This window comes from Triticum urartu, chromosome 5 (assembly GCF_003073215.2).
Source record: "Triticum urartu cultivar G1812 chromosome 5, Tu2.1, whole genome shotgun sequence".
Classification (NCBI taxonomy): Eukaryota; Viridiplantae; Streptophyta; class Magnoliopsida; order Poales; family Poaceae; genus Triticum; species Triticum urartu.
The window spans coordinates 539201408-539225555 of NC_053026.1; positions in this window are offsets into that span (position 1 = coordinate 539201408).

Genomic DNA, 24148 nt, shown 5'->3' on the forward strand with positions numbered 1-24148 from the left:
CTTTGTAGCCACTGTCGATGATTTAACCAACATGCTCGACTTCGACTCCGAAGACATTGACGGTATGGACGCCGATGAAGGAGACGATGAAGAACCAGCGCCTATTGGGCCCTGGAAAGCCACCTCGTCATATGACGTATACATGGTGGACGCACCAAAAGATGACGACGAGGAGAGGAAGGACGCACCGAAGGCTTGTTCCCTCGAGAAGCAGTCAAAGTGGCAACGCAAGCGCCGCCCAAAATCCCGCCTCGACAAAAATAATGATCACACAGACCCAGCGCTGGAGCAGGGCGAATCGCTGCCGGACAACGGCAATCCGGATAATCAAACCGAACAAACAAATTCTATCAAGGACAATGTTCCGGACGACATAACGCTGGACAGGCACCCGGAGAAGCAGAATGCCCGTAAAAGGCTTGTTGCCACTGCGAGGAGTCTTAAAAAGCAGAAGCAAAGGCTCAAGGCTGCGCAAGACACACTCCAAATCAGATGGAGTAAAATACTCAACACAGCAGTGAGGTACGGCGACAATCGCCCCTCCAAGAGCTACCCAAAGCGGAAGCTGCTACCTGAATTCGATGAGGAGGCCTCAGACCCCCCACAACCAAATATCAAAGCAGCCACCTGGCCGGATAGACGACCCCTCTACCAACACAGAGTGGCATAATACGCCACTCACAATGCAACACGCGACCCATGTGAGGGCTCGCACCCAAAGGACGGCGCAACAAGATCCATCTATGGACCACGCAACCGCGCCCCAGCATACAATGCAACACAACAAACATCCGAACAATGCGGTACACCCAGCTACAGGGGTGCCGCACACCCCCTATGTTTCACGGATGAGGTGTTGGACCATGAATTTCCAGAGGGATTCAAACCCGTAAACATAGAGACATACGACGGAACAACAGACCCTGGGGTCTGGATTGAGGACTACATCCTTCATATCCATATGGCTCGAGGAGATGATCTCCACGCCATCAAGTACTTACCCCTCAAGCTCAAAGGGCCAGCTCGTCACTGGCTTAAAGGCCTCCCCGAAAGCTCCATTGGAAGTTAGGAAGAGCTCGAAGACGCCTTTCGGGCAAATTTTCAAGGGACTTATGTCCGACCTCCGGATGCGAACGATTTGAGTCATATAACTCAACAGCCCGGAGAGTCAGCCCGAAAGCTTTGGAATAGGTTTCTTACTAAAAAGAACCAGATTGTCAACTGTCCGGACGCCGAAGCCTTGGCAGCTTTTAAGCATAGCGTCTGTGATGAATGGCTCGCCAGACACCTCGGCCAAAACAAGCCGAGAACGATGGCCGCATTAACAAACCTCATGACCCGCTTTTGCGCGGGTGAGGACAGCTAGCTAGCCAGATGCAGCACCAGCAACCCCACTACATCTGAAGTTAGAGATGGAAACGGGAAATCACGGCGCAACAGCAATAACAAACGCCGGAATAAACAAGACAGCACGAAGGGCACGGCAGTAAACGCCGGATTCAAAAGCTCTCGGCCAGGTTAAAAGCCGCCCTCTAAAGGCACCAGGGATGAACTGTCCAGCCTCAACAAAATTCTGGACCAAGTATGTCAGATCCATAGTACCCCTGGTAAACCTGCTAATCATACCCACAGAGAATGTTGGGTCTTCAAGCAGTCCAGCAAGCTCAACGCCGTACACAAGGGGGAGGATACACCAAGTGAAGACAAGGACGAGCCTCCCAAGCAAGACACTGGGGAACAAAAGAAATTTCCACCAGAAGTCAAAACAGTAAACGTGTTACACGTGATCAAGGGAAAAAACAACGCGGCACTCCCAGGAAAATATACCCAAGTGCCTGTCACCGCGAAGTCCTACCACTGGTCGTCTCAACCGATCACTTTCGACCATCGTGATTACTCAGCAAGTATCCGACGCGCAGGATGGGCTGCCCTGGTATTAGACCCAGTAATTGGCGGATATCACTTCACACGAGTCTTGATGGACGGTGGCAGAAATCTAAACCTAATATATCAGGATACAATCCGCGGGATGGGGTTAGACCCAACAAAAATTCGCCATAGCAATAATACCTTTAAAGGAGTAACGCCAGGCCCAGGGGCTCGTTGTACGGGCTCCCTCCTACTACAAGTTATATTCGGCTCCCCCGATAACTTCCGTCACGAGCATTTAACCTTCCACATCGCTCGATTCCAAAGCGGCTATCAAGCACTGCTCGGACGCGAAGCTTTCACTCGCTTTAATGCAATACCACACTACGCCTCCCTCACACTCAAGATGCCCGGTCCACATGGAATCATTTCAGTGAACGGAAATATCAAGCGATCTCTGCGCGCCGAAGAGAGTACGGCAGCCTTGGCAGCCGCACACTAAAGGCGCCCGGACCAGCAAAAGCATCCAATAGGTCGTCAAGACCTCAGACACAACTAATCAAGTCCGACGCCGCTATTTATACCGAATAAATGGTCACACCCCTATTTGTCAATACAAGGGGCTCAACGCGCGCAGACAAGTGGCAATTTCTTCTCATCTTAAATTATACATGGTTTCTTTAAAAACTATCTTTTTGCACGACAACTTTTTCACCTAAATTCCTCTCTTTTACAGACGATCATCGTGCTACACCCGTCCAGGATACGGCACAACGGAGACACAGGCGCAGACGTGCAGCAAGGACCCGCTCCAAGGATTCTTTTTAGATTAAGACCCTGTGTAAACCTTTTTTACTGTCTCTTGTTGATACATATCCACCGTTGAGAAGGATGCTGACGTCTTGGCATGTGGCCACGCCAGAACAATGCACGTACCAGGACACAAGGGGCTTCTTACAAAGGCCATTATTTAGGCCCGGTTTATACCACAAAGACCGAATACCTTAGGGAGTGTTCGGCGTCGCGAGTTTGGCCCTATATGCATCAGCTCCGAATCATTGTCTTTGGTCAAATGTTGGGTTTGCTCGGCTCCTGTGTTTGGGTGCCTTACGTTCTGCTTTACCGGCTAAGGTAGCACCAGGAGAACTACTGCGATTGTGCCCTGGTTCATCCGGACGAGCACCTCAGTAGAGAAAGCCGAAAACTGACTGTCATGATATAGCGTGAGACTAGTCAACCACTCGATGACCTGTTGGAATGTTAGAATTCCTCCGCCTTAACGAAGGGCCGTTTTCCGGCCAGGCATGTACGCGCTCCATGATCGGGAGAGTGCGGAGCCACCAGTGGCTATCTAGTAGTCCCACTGTCAAACTCCTATGGCTAAGTGAAAGTGCTAAAGCATTATAGTCCGGTTGCCTCGCTCGCTCCGCTATCACCTCCTTAATAGGACCAAGACATTGGGTTAAGTGCGAACACGTGTTTTTTGCGAGCACCTCCGCATTATATGCGTGGGGGTTGAAGCCGACGGCTGCAATCTTTCAGGCTATACACATGTATACATAAACGGCCGCCCAGGAGGCATCATATTACTTTCAGGCAAAAGTATAAAAATAGCCTTATAAAAATTTATAAAAGCATTTCGCTTACAATGAGATTACATATCACTCAAACATAATATATTTTGAGCACTGGGTCTCTATCAAACGAGCACCCTCAAGAACTTCTTCAAAGTAGTGCTCAGCAGCCATTCGACCTATGGCCGAATCCCGCGCTGCAACAGTGGTAGCATCCATCTCTGCCCAGTATGCTTTAACACGGGCAAAGGCCATCCACGAGCCCTCTATGCACGACGACCTCTTCATCGCATTAATGCGCGGCACCACGTCAAGGAACTGCTGCACCAAGCTGAAATAGATGTTCGGTTTTGGCCTTTCCGGGCATAGCTGATCCACAACAGACCTCATGGCGAGTCCGGACAACCTATTCAGTTCGGCCCATTCGGCTAATTGGTCAGTCAATGAAAGCGGACGCTCGGGAGAATGGAATTGTGTCCAAAACAGCTGGTCCACTTCACGGTCCGTCTGACCCTGGAAGTACTTGGCCGCATCGGCAGCGCTCGCCGCCAAATCCATATACACATCCTCCGAACTCCACAGCCGATCCAGAGAGGCATACCGTGGATCTCCGAACTTCCTCCGCGACATAAAGGATTTCCCAGCTACAATATCCCCGGCTTCCCGCAGCTCCTCCTTCTTCGCCCTCATAGCAGAGCGGAGGTCTTTTCTCGTCGCAGCAGCCTTCTCAAGGTCCGATGCCTTCGCTAGGTTTTCCTTTTCAAGAACCCGGCAACGGTCGGCGGCGGCTTTTAATTCTATGGCCATCTTGGCCATCTTATCTTGGCTCTCGCCATGCACGGCATTATCGGCTTTCAACTCTTCGACCGCCTTCAAAGCAGCCGCATTACCAAACCTCGCTTGTTCCTTGGCTCGGGCAAGTTCTGCCCGCAAGGCTTCAACAGTGGTAGCTCCATCTGCAGTCACAACATATTAAAGATACTGGCATCATGCTGCTCTTACTATGTGGCGTTTACTAGATAATGACACTTACCCTGTGCCTCGTCAAGCCTTTTGTTAACAAGCTCGATGTTGGCGTCTGCCGCATCCAACTGTCGTTTTAAATGGGCAAACTCGCTAGTCCGGCTAGCCACCGGAGCTTCCATCACCTGCACATAGAGGCAAGATGGTTATTACCTGGGAATATGATCCTCTGTTCGTCGTCGTTTCCGACGACAACCAGAGTCTCAGGGGATACTATCTACACAGGGCACACCTAGCATGTGCAGAACTATCATACATTATTTTACGTACCTCAAAGCCTGTCAGTAGACTCATAAAAGCTTCATGCAATCCGCTTTCGGCGGACGAGATTCTCTCCATCACCGTATTCATCAGCACACGGTGTTCATCTTAGATGGCCGCTCGCCCCACCAACTCCCTCAGAACATCCGATCGCACACCAGACGGTGCCGGACTCTTGTCCGCTCTCTTCGGGAGCCAGACACTGGGAGCTTCGGGGGTCAATGGGATAATCTTCTGGCCTCACCGGACTCGGAGAGGCCCTCCGCGACGACACTTCGGGGTCGCCTGCTTCCGGAGCGGAGGAGTCCGGAGGAGGCGTTTTGCTCTCCATCATCTCTGGAAGAAGATCCCCCGAAGACGAGCTCATTTGAGAGCGTCTAAGGCCCGAACTGCAAAGATATATGCAATGGTTATTTTCTCAGAAGAAAAGGATGGCATACCTGTACCATTAAAGTATTTCGGGTCACTTACAACTCGCTGGAGAATTGATCCCCCCACGGACTTTGTGCGGCAAAAGCACCCCCCAAGGTAGGACCCTTTGTGGGAGACTTCTTCTCCCTTTTGGAAGCTTCGGCTTCCGAATCCCCGGGCGCAGTCCTTTTCCTCCTCCGGTCGTCTTCCTTCATGGAGACGCTCGCTCCCTCGTTAAAATGGGCGGCGTTGGGCGCCCGCGTCTGCCCGTATTATCCTCCCCAGTATCTTCCTTCAAGGGCTCCGGGCAAGGTGCGACCTGGAGCATCTTTTCCAATACCGGATTGTCCAAACCCTCAGGGAGGGGGGCCGAACACCGAATCAGCTTCACCTTTGTTAGCCAGTCCTGGTCAAAAAGCGAACTCTCAGAAATAACTTCGTAACAAATGAGAGATAGTATGTTCGGCCGGAAGATTCCTTACCTGTTCGGCGGCGCGGTTACTGCTCAGGCCCACGTCCTCGGTGATTTCCGGACACTCTACCTCAGGTCCAAAGAATGACTTGTACATCTCCTCGTGCGTCAGGCCGAGGAAATTTTGAATGACACGCGGTCCCTCGGGATTGAACTCCCACAAGCGAAGGGGCCGGCGTTTGCAAGGCTGGACTTGACGAACCAGCATAACTTGTATTACCGCAACCAAATTAAAATCTCCACTGAAGAGATCTCGAATGCGGCTTTGCAGTATAGGCACGTCCTTGGCTGGACCCCAGCATAGACCTCTGCTGATCCATGACATCAGTTGTGGTGGAGGGCCCGAGCGGAAAACAGGGGCGGCCGCCCACTTGGCACTTCTAGGAGCCGTGATGTAGAACCACTCCTGTTGCCACAATTCAGACACCTCTGGAATGGAACCTTTGGGCCATGGAGCTCCCGTCATCTTGCATATTGAGGCACCTCCACACGCTGCATGTTGCCCCTCGATCATCTTCGGCCTTACTTCAAAGGTCTTGAGCCACAGGCCAAAGTGAGGGGTAACCCGGAGGAAGGCCTCACACACGACAATAAATGTCGTGATTTGAAGAAAGGAGTCCGGAGCTAGATCATGGAAAACTAGCCCGTAATAAAACATCAAACCCCTGACGAAAGGATCCAGAGCAAGGCCTAGGCCTCGGAGGAAGTGGGAGACGAACACGACGTTCTCATTGGGTTCGGGGGAGGGGACGGCTTGCCCTCGGGCAGGCAGCCGATGCAAAATCTCGCAGTCAGATATCTGGCCTCCCTCAACTTTTTGATGTCTTGTTCCGTGACGGAGGAAGGCACCCATCGGCCTTGAAGGCTAGATCCGGACATGATTGAAGGTTCGGAGCACCTGACCTGAACTTTGGGTGTTTGAGCTTGAGGTGGGGGAAGGATTCGATTGAGCACGGGAGGGAAAAAATAAAAGCCTTGTCCCTTTATGTAGGACCTTGAAGTAGATGTGTCTAGAGGGGGGGTGATTAGACACTTAATGCTAAAGTTGCAATTTTTAAGCCTTTTTGGTTTAAGTGGAGTTTAGGCATAATTTCAACATTCACAATACATATCAAGCAAGCATGCAAAGAGTGTATAGGCAGCGGAAAGTAAAGCATGCAACTTGCAAGAATGTAAAGGGAAGGGTTTGGAGAATTCAAACACAATTGGAGACACGGATGTTTTTTCTGTGGTTCAGATAGGTGGTGCTATCCTACATCCACGTTGATGGAGACTTCAACCCACAAAGGGTAACGGTTGCGCGAGTCCACAGAGGGCTCCACCCACGAAGGGTCCACGAAGAAGCAACCTTGTCTGTCCCACCATGGCCATCGCCCACGAAGGACTTGCCTCACTAGTGGTAGATCTTCACGAAGTAGGCGATCTCCTTGCCCTTACAAACTCCTTGGTTCAAGTCCACAATCTTGTCGGAGGCTCCCAAGTGACACCTAGCCAATCTAGGAGACACCACTCTCCAAGAAGTAACAAATGGTGTGTTGATGATGAACTCCTTGCTCTTGTGCTTCAAATGATAGTCTCCCCAACACTCAACTCTCTCTCACAGGATTTGGATTTGGTGGAAAGAAGATTTGAGTGGAAAGCAACTTGGGGAAGGCTAGAGATCAAGATTCATATGGTAGGAATGGAATATCTTGGCCTCAACACATGAGTAGGTAGTTCTCTCTCAGAAATAGGATGCTGGAAATGAAGGCTTAGTCTGATGGCTCTCTCCACGAATGAAGAGGAGGTGGAGGGGTATATATAGCCTCCACACAAAATCCAACCGTTACACACAATTTACCAATCTCGGTGGGACCGAATCAACAAACTCGGTCAGACCGAAATAGTAAACCTAGTGACCGTTAGAGATTTTCGGTGGGACCGACTGGATCAACTCGGTGGGACCGATGTGCTAGGGTTAGGGTAAATCCACAACTCGGTTTGACCGATTACTCAAACTCGGTGGGACCGATTTTGGTAATAAGCGAAATAGAGAGTTGGCCAAGCAAACTCGGTGGGGCCGATTGCATATCTCGGTGGGACCGAGGGTATTGCAATAGGTAACAGAGAGTTTGCAAGCCCATCTCGGTGAGACCGAGATCCCATCGGTGAGACCGAACTGATTAGGGTTTCTGGCAGTGGCTATGACAAGTGAAACTCGGTGGCGCCGGATAGAAATAATCGGTAGGTCCGAGTTTGGCTTTGGGTTTAGATCATATGTGGAAGTGGGAAAGTAGCTGAGGATTTTGGAGCATATCATTAAGCACTTGAGCAAGAGGCTCATTAAGCAACACCTCATCCCTCCTTGATAGTATTGGCTTTTCTTATGGACTCAATGTGATCTTGGATCACTAAAATGTAAAATGAAGAGTCTTGAGCTTTAAGCTTTAGCCAATCCTTTGTCCTTAGCATCTTGGAGAACTTCCCACAACCTTTAGTCCATGCCACTCCATTGTTGAACTTATCTGAAACATACTAGATAGAAACGTTAGTCCAACAAGAGATATGTTGTCATTAATTACCAAAACCACCTAGGGAGCACTTGTTCTTTCAATCTCCCCCTTTTTGGTAATTGATGGCAACATACATCAAAGCTTTAGATAAAGATATAAAGAACAACAAGTAAAGCTTTGGAAGGACATGTAACAAGCATAGGCTCCCCCTACATGTATGCACTCATGTAAATGTGAAATATAGAGGCATGTGAGAGCATAACCATGACAGAGTAGGCAATGTGTTACATGTATCTTGGCCATATGCATCAGAGCAAAAGATTATCAAGGAAAATACCTTCATGCTCATGAGTCCTTCTTGCAAACAGTATGTACATAAGCAAGAATTCCTCATACTCATGATTTTGATGCATACACTTACCTTGTAGTCTTTGGCTGGCTTAGGATGGAATGAACCTGCACAAACAAGGTTAGATAACACAGGTACCTCCACTAGCCAGAGCAAACCAAGGAAGCCACAAGAGAACCAAGACTGGGATGACATGAAGAGAGTGAGTACAAGGTACCACATTGGATTCAACATGTCCCCAAGAGTAAAGATATGCAATGAATTTGACTGATTTCTTTCCCTTAGGTGTCTTGCTCCCCCTGAATCTTACATGGGATATTGGGAGAAGATAGGGAACAGAAAATCAGAGCTGAAAGATACAAATGGATAGAACTTAATGCAAATAAGCACATATGAACATGTCTTTCCCCCAAAAAGACATGTGACATCCCTCCTCTTGAACATCAAGCATCTGGGACATCTGGGATCCTTGAGTATTCTCTCCCCCTGGAAATCTCTTTCTCCCCCTTAATACTTTCTCTCTTGTAGGTTTGGTCCTTGAGACTTTCTCTCCCCCTTGAGCTTTGATGTGATCTCTCTCTCCCCCTTTGACATCAATTTCCAAGAAGGGCTTTCTGGAATCCGTCGTATAGGTTTGGTCCTTGAGACTCAGCACAAAGCAATGGATAAAACTGTGATGCTTGTAGAGGACAAGATTCATTGAGTAGAGCTGGATCAGAAGAAATATAGAACAAGTGGCAAACTGTTTTTCCTGTTGCGAAGTCGGTGGCACCGAGTGGCATGTTTCGGTGGTACCGAAAAGATTCGGTTGGACCGAAAATTACAAGTCGGTGAAACCGAGTTCACACAGAGAAAAAACACTTGTCACCTCAGCTCACTAGACATGTAGGATCTCACACAGATTTGCAATGAATTACCTAAAGGATTTGCAAGGAATTGAATGCAAAAAATGCAAAACAAAAACAAAAAGAAAAGAGAAGAAACTGAAAGATCTAGATGAAGTTTTTTTTTGTTTTTGAAAAAGAGAAAGAAAATAAACATGCATGAGACAAATGCAATAACACATAAAAGAACACAAGAGAACTTCATCTAGAGTTGGGCGGTGACATAGTCACCTATGTTAGAGTATATTGACTTAGGAGTCAAGTGAGAACACTTGATCATAGGTCATACTCATCGTTTAAGCTCAAAATGGGGATACCATTTTTCTTTAAGCATCTTGATGTATTCACATCTTGTTGAGTTGCTTTGACTCATGTCTTGGAGTAAAGCTTCTCTAAGATGGAATAACATACCTTGGGTGGTGGTGTGGTTCTTGCTCATGTAGTTGAACTTGTGTGGGTAATCAAGGTTGATGTAGCTCATCAAGAGTTGGGAGCACCACTTGGAGTTTGAGTTAATCTACCTACATGGGTTAGTTCTTGCAAGGAAGAGCACTTCTGTATCCAAAAATGACAATCATGAAGCTCAACATAGAATTTGTCAAAGGATATGTTTGAATGGTTTTGTGCTTCCTTGTCTTCAACCACCATTGTCTAGAGACTTGGTGATGTAGAGATTGCTCAAGATGTGAGTGAGTCGCAATCTCATGGAATTAGATTCAACCAAGCACCTACATGGGTTAGACAACATGCAAGGTACAAATATATCCAAGACATAAGATAGTCATCATAAGAGATATATCATGGATTAGTCATAAGCTCATGTCTTGCATGTATCCAATGGAGTTCCTACTCCAAGTTCGAAGCATCAATAATGTTCAATTCACCTCTCAACCTGCAAAATACTTTCTCATCAAGAGGTTTAGTAAATATATCCGCTAATTGCTTATCGGTGCGAACATGCTTAAGATCAATGTCACCCTTAGCAACATGGTCTCGAATGAAATGATGACGAACTTCAATATGCTTAGTTCAAGAATGTTGTACAGGAGTATGACCAATTTTGATAGCACTTTCATTGTCACAAAGCAGTGGAACATGTTTCACATAGATCCCATAATCTTTAAGAGTTTGGGTCATCCAAAGTAATTGAGCACAACATGAACCAGCGGCAATGTATTCTGCTTCGGCAGTGGATAACGATACCGAGTTTTGTTTCTTGGAAGACCAAGACACAAGAGATCTACCAAGAAATTGACAAGTACCCAAAGTAGACTTTCTATCAACCTTGTCCCCGGCATAATCCGAGTCGGAATAGCCAACAAGATCAAAAAAAGACCTCTTAGGATACCAAATGCCAAAGTTTGGTGTATGAATTAAGTATCTCACTATCCTTTTCACGGCCTTAAGATGACATTCTTTAGGAGCAGCTTGATAACGTGCACACATGCACACACTTAGCATAATGTCGGGACGTGAAGCACATAGGTATAACAAAGAACCAATCATAGAGCGATAAACCTTTTGATCAACCGGTTCACCATCTTTGGTCAAATCAAGATGTCCACTAGTAGGCATGGGTGTAGGCATACCTTTGCATTCTTGCATATTGAACTTCTTGAATAAGTCCTTGGTGTACTTCGTTTGAGAGACAAATGTACCTTCCTTAGTTTGCTTGATTTGCAAACCGAGAAAGAATTTGAGTTCACTCATCATAGACATCTCAAACTTCTCTGACATTAGCTTTCCAAACTTTTCACTAAAGAGAGGGTTAGTTGAACCAAATATGATATCATCAACATAAATTTGGCATACAAATAGTTCTCCATTAACCCTTTTAGTAAAAAGAGTAGAATCAATTTTACCAATTTCAAAACCACTTGCAATAAGGAACTTGGTCAAGCATTTATACCATGCTCTAGGAGCATGTTTAAGACCATAAAGAGCTTTGTGAAGTTTGTAAACATGATTTGGTTTCTTAGGATTGATAAAGCCGGGAGGTTGTTTGACATAAACTTCCTCCTCTATTTCACCATTTAGAAAAGCACTTTTAATGTCCATTTGGTACAAGGTGATATTATGGTGATTAGCATAGGCAAGTAAGATGCGAATGGACTCAAGTCTAGAAACGGGAGCATATGTCTCACCATAGTCCATACCTTCGACTTGTGTGTACCCTTGGGCGACGAGACGTGCTTTGTTGCGAACCACTTGTCCATCTTCATCTTGCTTGTTGCGAAACACCCATTTGGTACCAATGATGTTGTGGTTGTTGTCGAGCTTCTCAACCAATGTCCAAACTTGGTTTCTCTCAAAGTTGTGTAGCTCTTCATGCATAGCGTTTATCCAATCCGGATCCTCCAATGCTTCTTCAACCTTCATAGGTTCAATGCTAGAGATGAATGAATAGTTTTCACAAAAGTTAGCTAAACGAGTCTTTGAGCGAGTGATTCTCCCGGTTTGTATATCATTGAAGATTTGCTCGACGGGATGATCTTTGGCAATTCTTGCTCGAACTCGTGAGAGCTTTTGCTTGGGTCTTCGTTGAACATCTTCTTCATCTTGTTCTTCTTCTTGGCCTTCTTCATTGTTGACGTTGTCGTTCTCTTGTCGTGGTGGAGAAGGAGGTTGTTGATGTTCGTCTTGATGCATTTCCTTGTCTTCTTCATCTTGGTGTGTCCCACTTGTGGATGCTTCCGTATCAATTCTTGGTTCACCTTGTTGTGAAGTAGAAGCTTCCACTTGGACGGACGAGGTATTCTCCTTCACATCCGTTGGACGAATTTTGCCAATAGACAAGTCTTGGATTGCTTCTGAAGGGTCTTTGTCTCCTACATCGATTGGCAATTGCTCTACTTGCGAGCCATTAGATTCATCAAACTTCACATCTACCGTCTCTTCAACCTTTCGGGTGAAATTGTTGTAGACACGGTAAGTGTGAGAGTTTGAGCCATAACCAAGTAGAAAGCCTTCATGAGATTTAGGAGCAAACTTTGAACGACGATGCTTGTCAAGAATGTAGCACTTTGAGCCGAATACTCGAAAGTATCCAACTTGGGGTTTGTTACCGGTGAGGAGCTCGTATGCCGTCTTGCCGAGTAGCTTGTGAAGATACAAGCGATTTGTTGCATGACAAGCTGTCTCAACCGCTTCTGCCCAAAAGTGCTTCGGCGTCTTGTATTCATCAAGCATCGTTCTTTCCATTTCGATGAGTGTCCGGTTCTTCCTCTCAACAACTCCATTTTGTTGAGGTGTGTGCGTAGCCGAGAACTCGTGTGAAATCCCTTCTTCGTCAAGAAAGGTGTCCACATTTGCGTTCTTGAACTCCGTTCCGTTGTCACTCCGAACCTTCTTGATCTTCACGTCAAACTGATTTTGGGCCTTCCTAGCGAAGTTTTTGAAGATGTTCTGGACCCGCGACTTGTCATTAAGAAAGAACACCCACGTAAATCTTGAAAAATCATCAACTATAACTAGACCAAAAGAATTTCCACCGAGACTCTTGTAGGCATTGGGACCAAAAAGATCCATATGAAGTAGCTCGAGTGGCCTCCTTGTGGTCATGATGTTCTTCACGGGATGCCTTCCTCCAACCTGTTTACCTGCTTGACAAGCACTGCAAAGTCTATCCTTATCAAATATGACATCGTTAACTCCAAGGATATGATTTCCTTTAATAAGCTTGTCAAGGTTTCTCATGCCAACGTGACCTAGTCGTCTATGCCACAACCAACCTTTTGAGGATTTAGCAATAAAGCAAGTTTTAGGTTGTGCCTTTTTAGAGAAATCGACAATGTAAAGATCACCTCTACGCATACCGGTAAAGACCATTTTATGATTGTCTCGACGAAATACTTGGCAATCTACCTCAGTAAATAGGACATTCAAACCGAAATCAGCAAGTCTAGATACTGAAAGTAAGTTGTAGCCGAGAGAGTCAACGAGCATGACATTTTGAATGGAACTATCATGTGAGATGGCCACCTTACTAAGGCCAACTACTTTACCCTTTGAATTATCACCAAAGGTGACATATTTTCGAGGGCCGTCATTTTCAGCAAGCTCACGGAACATCTCTTCATCTCCGGTCATATGATCAGTACATCCACTATCAAGAACCCATTCCTTTCCTCCTGACACATATCCCCGAAGATTTGCCATAAGACCAAAATGTCTCATTGCATCATCAAGATCGAAGTCACTATCATCATCATCATAGTATCCATGTTCACCATGATCTTGTGACTCGTCATTTCCTAGAGAGGGTAATTCATTAGATAAATGATCATCAAAGTGGTCACTTTTATGAATTCTTATAGCTTCGGATATAATAATTCCAACATCTCCTTTAGCACGCTTGAGATTGGTAAGCTCAAATAGACAATCACCAAAACTAGGATCACTAGAGTTCATCTTACTCAAGGCAATAGATTTATGGAGAATTTCATCCAAATTTTTCAAGGAATGATCGGGAAATCGTTCCTCAAGAAATTTCCATATAATATAGGCACAATTAAGAGTAGGCAAACTAGCAATCAAATTTTTGGGCAATCCTCTAATGATGAGCTCAATAGTTCTAAGATTGCGAATCATGTCAATATCTTCATCTAGGGTAGGATGCAAAGGATCAATATGAGGTGCACAAGGGCTAGCAATATACTTGTTCAAATGATATTGATTGAAGATTACAAGCATCTCATTTTTCCACTCATGAAAATATTCTCCATCAAGAATAGGCACTCTATGTCTAAGACTCCCTAAAGTAGACACATCCATCTTCCTCCAATGGTGATTAAACCAAGGCAATGGAGACCAATGCTCTGATACCACTTGTAGGACCTTGAAGTAGATGTGTCTAGAGGGGGGGTGATTAGACACTTAATGCTAAAGTTGCAATTTTTAAGCCTTTTTGGTTTAAGTGGAGTTTAGGCATAATTTCAACATTCACAATACATATCAAGCAAGCATGCAAAGAGTGTATAGGCAGCGGAAAGTAAATCATGCAACTTGCAAGAATGTAAAGGGAAGGGTTTGGAGAATTCAAACGCAATTGGAGACACGGATGTTTTTTCCGTGGTTCGGATAGGTGGTGCTATCCTACATCCACGTTGATGGAGACTTCAACCCACGAAGGGTAATGGTTGCGCGAGTCCATGGAGGGCTCCACCCACGAAGGGTCCACGAAGAAGCAACCTTGTCTATCCCACCATGGCCATCGCCCACGAAGGACTTGCCTCACTAGTGGTAGATCTTCACGAAGTAGGCGATCTCCTTGCCCTTACAAACTCCTTGGTTCAACTCCACAATCTTGTCGGAGGCTCCCAAGTGACACCTAGCCAATCTAGGAGACACCACTCTCCAAGAAGTAACAAATGGTGTGTTGATGATGAACTCCTTGCTCTTGTGCTTCAAATGATAGTCTCCCCAACACTCAACTCTCTCTCACAGGATTTGGATTTGGTGGAAAGAAGATTTGAGTGGAAAGCAACTTGGGGAAGGCTAGAGATCAAGATTCATATGGTAGGAATGGAATATCTTGGCCTCAACACATGAGTAGGTAGTTCTCTCTCAGAAATAGGATGCTGGAAATGTAGGCTTAGTCTGATGGCTCCTCCACGAATGAAGAGGAGGTGGAGGGGTATATATAGCCTCCACACAAAATCCAACGTTACACACAATTTACCAATCTCGGTGGGACGAATCAACAAACTCGGTCAGACCGAAATAGTAAACCTAGTGACCATTAGAGATTTTCAGTGGGACCGACTGGATCAACTCGGTGGGACCGATGTGCTAGGGTTAGGCTAAATCCACAACTCGGATTTGACCGATTACTCAAACTCGGTGGAGACCGATTTTGGTAATAAGCGAAACAGAGAGTTGGCCAAGCAAACTCGGTGGGGCCGATTCCATATCTCGGTGGGACCGAGGGTATTGCAATAGGTAACAGAGAGTTTGCAAGCCCATCTCGGTGAGACCTGAGATCCCATCGGTGAGATCCGAACTGATTAGGGTTTCTGGCAGTGGCTATGACAAGTGAAACTCGTGGCGGCCGGATAGAAATAATCGGTAGGTCCGAGTTTGGCTTTGGGTTTAGATCATATGTGGAAGTGGGAAAGTAGCTGAGGATTTTGGAGCATATCATTAAGCACTTGAGCAAGAGGCTCATTAAGCAACACCTCATCCCTCCTTGATAGTATTGGCTTTTCCTATGGACTCAATGTGATCTTGGATCACTAAAATGTAACATGAAGAGTCTTGAGCTTTAAGCTTTAGCCAATCCTTTGTCCTTAGCATCTTGGAGAACTTTCCACAACCTTTAGTCCATGCCACTCCATTGTTGAACTTATCTGAAACATACTAGATAGAAATGTTAGTCCAACAAGAGATATGTTGTCATTAATTACCAAAACCACCTAGGGAGCACTTGTGCTTTCACTTTATAAAGAGGGTGAATATCAAGCATCCTCTCCGTGACCGTTTGGACTTGCCTATAGTCTAGGAGTCCTAGAAGCGGTTGGGTTACCCACGCCCGTATTGATGAGAATCCCGGAATAAGGGGACACGGTCTTTGCTTCGACGAGACGTGCCAAGGAAACCGCCTCGCATGACACGCTGAGGTGGGACAATAAAACGATTCGAATAAAGGCTTGGCCGTGGTGCGATGTCATGCTACGGAATACGTCAGCAGATTAGATTCGTGTAAATATTATTCTCTCTATGGCAATATGTGGAAATTTATTTTGCAGAGCCGGACACTATCTTTGTGTTCAAAATCTTCTATGAAGTACTTGGAGGAGGAACCCGCCTTGCAATGCCGAAGACAATCTGCGTGCCGGACTCATCGTCATTGAAGCCTGGTTCAGGGGCTACTGTGGGAGTCCTGGATTAGGGGGTGTCCGGGTGGCCGGACTATACCTTCCGCCGGACTCCTGGACTATGAAGATACAAGATTGAAGACTTCGTCCCGTGTCCGGAAGGGACTTTCCTTGGCGTGGAAGGAAAGCTTGGCAATACGGATATGTAGATCTCCTACCATTGTAACCGACTTTGTGTAACCCTAACCCTCTCTGGTGTCTATATAAACCGGAGGGTTTTAGTCCGTAGGACAACATACAGAACAACAATCATACCATAGGCTAGCTTCTAGGGTTTAACCTCTCCGATCTCGTGGTAGATCTACTCTTGTACTACCCATATCATCAATATTAATCAAGAAGGACGTAGGGTTTTACCTCCATCAAGAGGGCCCGAACCTGGGTAAAACTTCGTGTCCCTTGTCTCCTGTTACCATCTGGCCTAGACGCACAGTTCGGGACCCCCTACCCGAGATCCGCCAGTTTTGACACCGACAGAGGGCCTCTCCGGATCCGGTGAGGCCAGAAGATAATCCCATAGACCGCCGAAGTCCCCAGCGTCCGGCTCCCGAAGAGAGCAAACAAAAGAGTCCGGCACCGTCTGGTATGTGGTCGGACGTTCTGAGGGAGCTGGTAGGGCGAGCGGCCATCTCATAAGAACACGGTACACTGATGGGTACGGTGATGGAGAGAATTTCGTCCGCCGAAAGCGGATTACATGAAGCATTTATGAGTCTACTGACAGGCTTTGAGGTATGTGAGATAATATGTGATAGTACTGCACATGTTAGGTGTGCCTTGTGTAGATAGTATCCCCTGAGACTCTGGTTGTCGTCGAGAACGGCGGCAACAGAGGATCATAGTCCCAGGCAATAACCAGACTGCCCTTATGTGCAGGTGGTGGAAGCTCCGGTGGCTAGCCGGACTAGTGAGTTTGCCGAATTAAAATGGCAACTGGATGCGGCAGACGTCGACATCGGGATTGTTAACAAGAGGATTGACGAGGCACAGGGTAAGTGTTATTATCTGCTGAACGCCACATAATAAGAGCAGCATGATGCCAGTATCTTTAATATGTTGTGACTGCAGATGGAGCTGCCACCGTGGAAACCCTGTGGGCAGAACTTGCCCGAGCCAAGGAACAAGCGAGGATTAGTAATGCGGCTGCTTTGAAGGCGGCCGAAGAGTTGAAAGCCGAGAAGGCCGCACATTGCAAGAGCCAAGAGAATATGGCCAAGATGGCCGTAGAATTAAAAGACACTGCCGACCGTTGTCGGCTCCTTGAAAAAGAAAACCGACCGAAGGCAACGGACCTTGAGAAGGCCACGATGGCGGACAAAGACACCCGCTTTGCTATGATAGCAAAGAAGGAGGAGCTACGGGAAGCCGGGGATATTGCGGCTGGGAAGCCCTTCATGCTACGGAGGAAGTTCGGATATCCACGGTATGCCCCTCTGGATCGGCTGTGGAGTTCAACAGATGCGTATATGGACTTGGCGGCGAGCGCTGCCGATGCGGCCAAATACTTCCAAGGTCAAATAGATCGTGAAGTGGACAAGCTGTTCTGGTCGCAATTCAATGTTCCAGAGCGTCCGCTTCCATTGACTGATCAGCTAGCCGAATGGGCCGAACTAAATAGGTTGTCCGGACTCGCCATGAGGTCTGTCGTGGATCAGCTATGGCCGGAAAAGCCAAAGCCAAACATCTATTTCAGTTTAGTGCAGCGGTTCCTTGGTGCGGTGCCGCGCATTAATGCTATGAAGAGGTCGGTGTGCATAGAAGGCTCGCGGATGGCCCTTGCCCATGTTAAAGCATACTGGGAGGAGATGGACGCTACCACTGTTGTGGCGCAGGGTTCGGCCATAGGCCGAGTGGCTGCCGAGCACTATTTCGAGGAAGTTCTCGAGGGTGCTCGTTTGATAGAGGCCCAGTGCTTGAAGAATATTATGTTTGAGTGATATGTATTCTCATTGTAAACACAATGCTTTTATGAAATTTTATAAGGCTATGTTTATACTTTTGCCTGAAAGTAGTATGATGCCTCCTGTGTGGCCGTTTATGTATACATGTGTATAACCTGAAAGATTGCAGCCGTCGGCTTCAACCCCCGCGCATATAATGCGGAGGTGCTCGCGAAAAACGCGTGTTCACACTTAACCCAACGTCTTGGTCCTATTAAGGAGGTGATAGCGTAGCGAATGAGGCAACCAGACCATAATGCTTTAACACTTTCACTTAGCCATAGGAGTTTGACAGTGGGGCTACTAGATAGCCCCTGGTGGCTCCACACTCTCCCGATCTCGGGGTGTGTACATGCCTGGCCGGAAAACGGCCCTTCATTAAGGCAGAGGAATTCTAACATTTCGATAGGTCATCGAGTGGTTGACCAGTCTCACGCTATATCATGACAATCAGTTTTCGGCTTTCTCTACTGAGGTGCTCGTCCGGATGAACCAGGGCACAATCGCAGTAGTTCTCATGGTGCTGCCTTAGCCGATAAAGCGGAACGTAAGGCACCAAAACACAGGAGCCGGGAAAACCCAACATTTGACCAAAGACAATGATTCGGAGCTGATGCATATAAGGCCAAACCCGCGACACCGAACGCTCCCTAAGGTATTCGGTCTTTATGGTATAAACCGGGCCTAAATAGTGCCCTTTGTAAGAAGCCCCTTGTGTTCAGGTACGTGCATTATTCTGACGTGGCCACATGCCAAGACGTCAGCATCCTTCTCAATTGTGCAGAGAATTCGGTGGATGTATCAACAAGAGACAGTAAAAAAAGGTTTACGCAGGGTCTTAATCTAAAAAGAATCCTTGGAACGGGTCCCTGCTGCACGTCTGCGCCTGTGCCTCCGTTGTGCCGTATCCTGGACGGGTGTAGCATGATGGTCATCGGTAAAAGAGAGGAATTTAGATGAAAAAGTTGTCGTGCAGAGAGATAGTTTTTAAAGAAACCATGTATAACTAGAAATGAGTATAAATTGCCACTTGTCTGCGCGCGTTGGGCCCCTTGTATTTGTAATAGGGGTTTGGCCGTCAATCCGGTATAAATTACATATAGCAGCACCGGACTCGTCTAACCGCGTCTGTGGTCTTGACGACCTATCAAATACTTTAGTTGGCGAGGCCGTTTTTAGTGTGCGGATGCCAAGGCAGTCGCATTCTCTTCAGCGCGCAAGGGTCGCTTAATACTTCCGTTCACTGTAATGATGCCGCATGGACCGGGCATCTTGAGCGTCAAGGAAGCGTAATGTGGTATTGCATTAAAGCGAGCAAAAGCTTCGCGTCCAAGTAGTGCTTGATAGCCACTTTGGAACGGAGCGATGTGGAAGGTTAAATGTTTGCTACTGAAGTTATCGGGGAAGCCGAATATAACCTTTAGTAGCAGGGAGCACGTGCAATGAGCCCCTGGGCCTGGCTTTACTCCTTTAAAGGTAGTATTGCTATGGCAAATTTTCATTGGGTCTATCCCCATTTCGCGGATTGTATCCTGGTATATCAGGTTGAGACTACTGCCACCGTCCATCAGGACTCGTGTGAATTGATACCCGTCAATTATTGGTTCTAGTACCAGGGCAGCCCATCCTGCACGCCGGACACTTGCTGAGTAATCACGATGGTCGAAAGTGATCGGTTGAGACGACCAGTGGCAGGACTCCGCGGTGATAGGCCCTTGGGCATACTTTTCTGGGAGTGCCGTTTTGTTTCTCCCCTTGATCACGTGTAACACGTTTACTGTTTTGACTTCTGGTGGAAATTTCTTTTGTTCCCCAGTGTCTTGCTTGAGAGGCTCATCCTCATCTTCGCTTGGTGTATCCTCCCCTTGTGTACGGCGTTGAGCTTGCCGGACTGCTTGAAGACCCTGTTGGGGAACGTTGCAGAAAACAAAAAATTTCCTACGGTTTCACCAAGATCCATCTAGGAGTTCATCTAGCAACGAGTGATTGGATTGCATCTACATACCTTTGTAGATCACACGCGGAAGCGTTCAAAGAATGGGGATGGGGAAGGCGTACTCGACGTGATCCAAATCACCGGAGATCCTAGCGCCGAACGGACGGCACCTCCGCGTTCAACACACGTACGGTCAGCGTGACGTCTCCTTCTTCTTGATCCAGCAAGGGGAAAGGAGAGGTTGAGGGAGATGGCTCCAGCAGCAGCACGACGGCGTGGTGTTGATGGAGCTGCAGTACTCCGACAGGGCTTCGCCAAGCACTATGGAGAAGGAGGATGTGTTGGAGAGGGAGAGGGAGGCACCAAAGATCAAGGTAAGAAGTCCTCCATCTCCCCACTATATATAGGAGGGCCAAGGGGGGGGGCGCCGGCCCTAGGAGATCTAATCTCCTAGGGGGTGCGGCCAAGGGGAGGAATCCCTCCTCCCCAAGGCACCTAGGGGTGCCTTCCCCCTTTGGGACTCTTCCCCTTTGAAACCCTAGGCGCATGGGCCTCTTGGGGCTGGTGCCCTTGGCCCATGTAGGCCAAGGCGCACCCCCTACAGCCCATGTGCCCCCCCGGGACAGGTGGCCCCACCCGGTGGACCCCCGGGACCCTTCCGGTGGTCCCGGTACAATACCGGTGACCCCGAAACTTGTCCCGATGCCCGAAATAGCACTTCCTATATATAATTCTTTACCTCCGGACCATTCCGGAACTCCTCGTGACGTCCGGGATCTCATCCGAGACTCCGAACAACATTCGGGTTACTGCATATACATATCCCTACAACCCTAGCGTCACCGAACCTTAAGTGTGTAGACCCTACGGGTTCGGGAGACATGTAGACATGACCGAGACGACTCTCCGGACAATAACCAACAGCGGGATCTGGATACCCATGTTGGCTCCCACATGCTCCTCGATGATCTCATCGGATGAACCACGATGTCGAGGATTCAAGCAACCCCGTATACAATTCCCTTTGTCAATCGGTATGTTACTTGCCCGAGATCCGATCGTCGGTATCCCAATACCTCGTTCAATCTCGTTACCGGCAAGTCACTTTACTCGTACCGTAATGCATGATCCCGTGACCAGACACTTGGTCACTTTGAGCTCATTATGATGATGCATTACCGAGTGGGCCCAGTGATACCTCTCCGTCATACGGAGTGACAAATCCCAGTCTTGATCCGTGTCAACCCAACAGACACTTTCGGAGATACCCGTAGTATACCTTTATAGTCACCCAGTTACATTGTGACGTTTGGTACACCCAAAGCACTTCTACGGTATCCGGGAGTTACACGATCTCATGGTCTAAGGAAAGGATACTTGACATTGGAAAACTCTAGCAAACAAACTATACGATCTTGTGCTATGTTTAGGATTGGGTCTTGTCCATCACATCATTCTCCTAATGATGTGATCTCGTTATCAATGACATCCAATGTCCATAGTCAGGAAACCATGACTATCTGTTGATCAACGAGCTAGTCAACTAGAGGCTTACTAGGGACATGTTGGTGTCTATTATTCACACATGTATTACGATTTCCGGATAACACAATTATAGCATGAATAAAGACAATTATCATGAACAAGGAAATATAATAATAATCCTTTTATTATTGCCTCTAGGGCATATTTCCAACAGTCTCCCACTTGCACTAGAGTTAATAATCTAGTTACATTGTGATGAATCGAACACCCATGGAATTCTGGTGTTGATCATATTTTGTTCTAGGGAGAGGTTTAGTCAACGGATCTGCTACATTCAGGTCCGTATGTACTTTACAAATATCTATGTCTCCATCTTGAACATTTTCACGAATGGAGTTGAAGCGACGCTTGATGTGCCTTGTCTTCTTGTGAAACCTGGGCTCCTTGGCAAGTGCAATAGCTCCAGTGTTGTCACAGAAGAGCTTGATCGGCCCCGACGCATTGGGTATGACTCCTAGGTCGGTGATGAACTCCTTCACCCAAATTGCTTCATGCGCTGCCTCCGAGGCTGCCATGTACTCCGCTTCACATGTAGATCCCTCCACGACGCTCTGCTTGCCACTGCACCAGCTTACTGCCCCACCATTCAAAATATACACGTATCCGGTTTGTGACTTAGAGTCATCTAGATCTGTGTCGAAGCTAGCGTCGACGTAACCCTTTACGACGAGCTCTTCGTCACCTCCATAGACGAGAAACATAACCTTAGTCCTTTTCAGGTACTTTAGGATATTCTTGACCGCTGTCCAGTGTTCCTTGCCGGGATTACTTTGGTACCTTCCTACCAAACTTACGGCAAGGTTTACATCAGGTCTGGTACACAGCATGGCATACATAATAGAACCTATGGCTGAGGCATAGGGGATGACACTCATCTCTTCTATATCTTCTGCCGTGGTCGGACATTTAGCTGAGCTCAATTTCACACCTTGCAACACAGGCAAGAACCCCTTCTTAGACTGATCCATATTGAACTTCTTCAATATCTTATCAAGGTATGTGCTTTGCGAAAGACCTATGAGGCGTCTTGATCTGTCTCTATAGATCTTGATGCCTAATATATAAGCAGCTTCTCCAAGGTCCTTCATTGAAAAACTCTTATTCAAGTAGGCCTTGATGCTGTCCAAAAGCTCTATATCATTTCCCATCAAAAGTATGTCATCTACATATAATATGAGAAATGCTACAGAGCTCCCACTCACTTTCTTGTAAACGCAGGCTTCTCCATAAGTCTGCGTAAACCCAAACGCTTTGATCATCTCATCAAAGCGAATGTTCCAACTCCGAGCGTTGGAGCTTGCACACCTTGTCAGCATTCTTAGGATCGACAAAACCTTCTGGCTGCATCATATACAATTCTTCCTTAAGGAAACCATTAAGGAATGCCGTTTTGACGTCCATTTGCCATATTTCATAATCATAGAATGCGGCAATCGCTAACATGATTCGGACGGACTTCAGCTTCGCTACCGGTGAGAAAGTCTCATCGTAGTCAACCCCTTGAACTTGCCGATAACCCTTAGCGACAAGCCGAGCTTTATAGATGGTCACATTACCATCCGCGTCTGTCTTCTTCTTAAAGATCCATTTATTTTCTATGAGTCGCCGATCAACGGGCAAGTCAGTCAAAGTCCATACTTCGTTTTCATACATGGATCCTATCTCGGATTTCATGGCTTCTAGCCATTTGTCGGAATCCGGGCCCGCCATCGCTTCTTCATAGTTCGAAGGTTCACCGTTGTCCAACAACATGATTTCCAAGACAGGGTTGCCGTACCACTCTGGTGCGGAACGTGTCCTTGTGGACCTACGAATTTCAGTAGGAGCTTGATCAGAAGTATCTTGATCATCATCATTAACTTCCTCTCTAGTCGGTGCAGGCACCTCAGGAACATTTTCTTGAGTTGCGCCATTTTCCGGTTCAAGAGGTAATACTTCATCAAGTTCTACTTTCCTCCCACTTACTTCTTTCGAGAGAAACTCTTTCTCTAGAAAGGACCCATTCTTGGCAACAAAGATCTTGCCTTCGGATCTGAGGTAGAAGGTATACCCAATAGTTTCTTTAGGGTATCCTATGAACACGCATTTTTCCGATTTGGGTTCGAGCTTTTCAGGTTGAAGTTTCTTGACATAAGCATCGCATCCCCAAACTTTTAGAAACGACGGCTTAGGTTTCTTCCCAAACCATAATTCAAACGGTGTCATCTCAACGGATTTCGACGGAGCCCTATTTAAAGTGAATGCGGCAGTCTCTAAAGCATAGCCCCAAAAATATAGCGGTAAATCGGCAAGAGACATCATAGATCGCACCATATCTAATAGAGTGCGATTACGACGTTCAGACACACCATTACGCTGAGGTGTTCCAGGCGGCGTGAGCTGTGAAACTATTCCACATTTTCTTAAGTGTGTGCCAAACTCGTGACTCAAGTATTCTCCTCCACGATTTGATCGTAGGAACTTGATTTTTCTGTCACGTTGATTCTCAACCTCACTCTGAAATTCCTTGAACTTTTC